We start from the raw sequence: 1,547 nt of genomic DNA, 5'->3' as shown, positions 1-1,547 counted from the left end.
TATTATCTTTTCCACCTGTAAGACAATGTGAACAAGGTCCTGAGGAGAGATCCTCTTCTGAACATCCTGAATCTCAAGGTCATTGTCTGATTATAGAGCCTGGGAACATCTTCTCTAAAGGATAGCTAAATCTTAAGAAAATGTTGGGAACCTGTAACTTCACAGCTCCCATTCTCAACTCTTGACTGATAATACCTCATTATTATGAGAAACAAAAAAATCTCTGAACATCCGAATGGGAGAAAATATCAGAAAACGATTTTATGAAATTCACCCAGAACCACCTGTCCAGCCTGACTGACTGCTTTCGAATTCTTGTGTCTCTACTTGCTGGCCAAGAGCACTAAGTTCCTCGTTTGCAAATTTCTGTAAGTGGCAAATAAAATAACGATACAAAGGATTCATAAGTTTTCAACACTAACCTAACAAATGAAGCAGTAGAGAAAATTCTGGGATGACAGTGAGAATCTAGCCTTGGCCTCCCGTGACCCTTGGAAGACTATCAAGGAATATGGACCTTCAACTGCCCGGTTAGCCAACAGGAGGTGGGAATCTAGGCCACTTTATGCCTCAATTCCTCCTCTTTATGGACAGTTTTCACAATAAGCCAAGGCTCTAACTAAATTCAGATGTTCACAAAGTGCTTTCATTTCTGAAGTGAGTTATGTAACAAGGGGGTTATAGGAACAAGCCATATTGTGTCACTCAATCCATCGGCTATTTGTGCCTATTTATGTCATGTCCACTTCAAGTTAAATACCCTGGTTAATATTCAGATGAGTTCCTTAAGCTTTTTTTCAATTCATGACATCTTCCCTACTGAAGTCCAAAGCCCTTTCAAAAACCTAAGTTCCATTAGATTGACAGAAACAGAATTACAAATTCCTGGTTATAAATAATTAAGCTGGAATTGAAGTCCATTCCATACGTCTGGTTCTGAAGACCTCCACCAACTTTAAAAAAAAAGTCAAATTAATGATATTCTGAAACCCTGTTTTAAAAAGTCTCAGATAAAAACTGAAAGAATAACAAAAAAGAAAAAAATAACAAAAAGTCTCAGTTAGCAAAGCATCAGAATTGATTTTAAGATTGCTGCTTCTTCAGCTGCGTTGTTCTGAACACACTCCAACCATCTCTCTCCGTAAGCATTACACTCCACATCCAGTTTCTCACCTCTGGGTCCCAGCTATGCGTAGGAATCTGCTCCTACCTTCTGTCTTGGTGAAAGGAGATTTGTGATCACGCTCCCAGAGATTCATTCATTCAGTGTCTCTCCTCCCTCCAGCTTCTCTGGAAATTGTATTTTATCAGTTAAGTCATGCTGTTTTTACTCTGGTTATCACGTACCAAATTCTGGATGTGGTGATTCAAAAACAAAGGCTACATTACTGCACCATGTTCACTGTCTAGGGGTGTAATAGAAAATTCGAGACATGTGACAAGTGGAATGTTTCCGGTATGTACAGAATGCTAAGTAGTTTATCAAAAGTGAGACTTAGAGAGATAAGTAATATTCTCAGGAAAGTGATCACTGAAATAAAAAACAG

At 38.5% G+C, this 1,547-nt stretch overlaps 1 protein-coding gene across 2 annotated transcripts in view; it reads right to left on the bottom strand.

Annotated features, from left to right (window-relative positions):
• The window catches only part of Rnase11 (ribonuclease A family member 11 (inactive)), a 49,792-nt gene extending 48,500 nt beyond the window's left edge, over positions 1 to 1,292 (bottom strand). Inside the window, exon 1 of one of the 2 annotated variants that reach the window (XM_029563317.1) lies at positions 1,211 to 1,292. The gene's annotated coding sequence lies outside the window, so the exon portion shown is untranslated. The remainder of the gene's footprint in view (positions 1 to 1,210) is intronic. The other variant, XM_008832582.2, reaches the window with a different exon arrangement.
• Positions 1,293 to 1,547: the final 255 nt, after the last annotated feature.

The sequence above is a fragment of the Nannospalax galili genome, unplaced genomic scaffold (genome assembly GCF_000622305.1).
Source record: "Nannospalax galili isolate Female #2095 unplaced genomic scaffold, S.galili_v1.0 scaffold196, whole genome shotgun sequence".
NCBI classification, from domain to species: domain Eukaryota; kingdom Metazoa; phylum Chordata; class Mammalia; order Rodentia; family Spalacidae; genus Nannospalax; species Nannospalax galili.
Note: the sequence above shows the minus strand (reverse complement) of the source record. Positions and strands in the feature narration are given on the sequence as shown.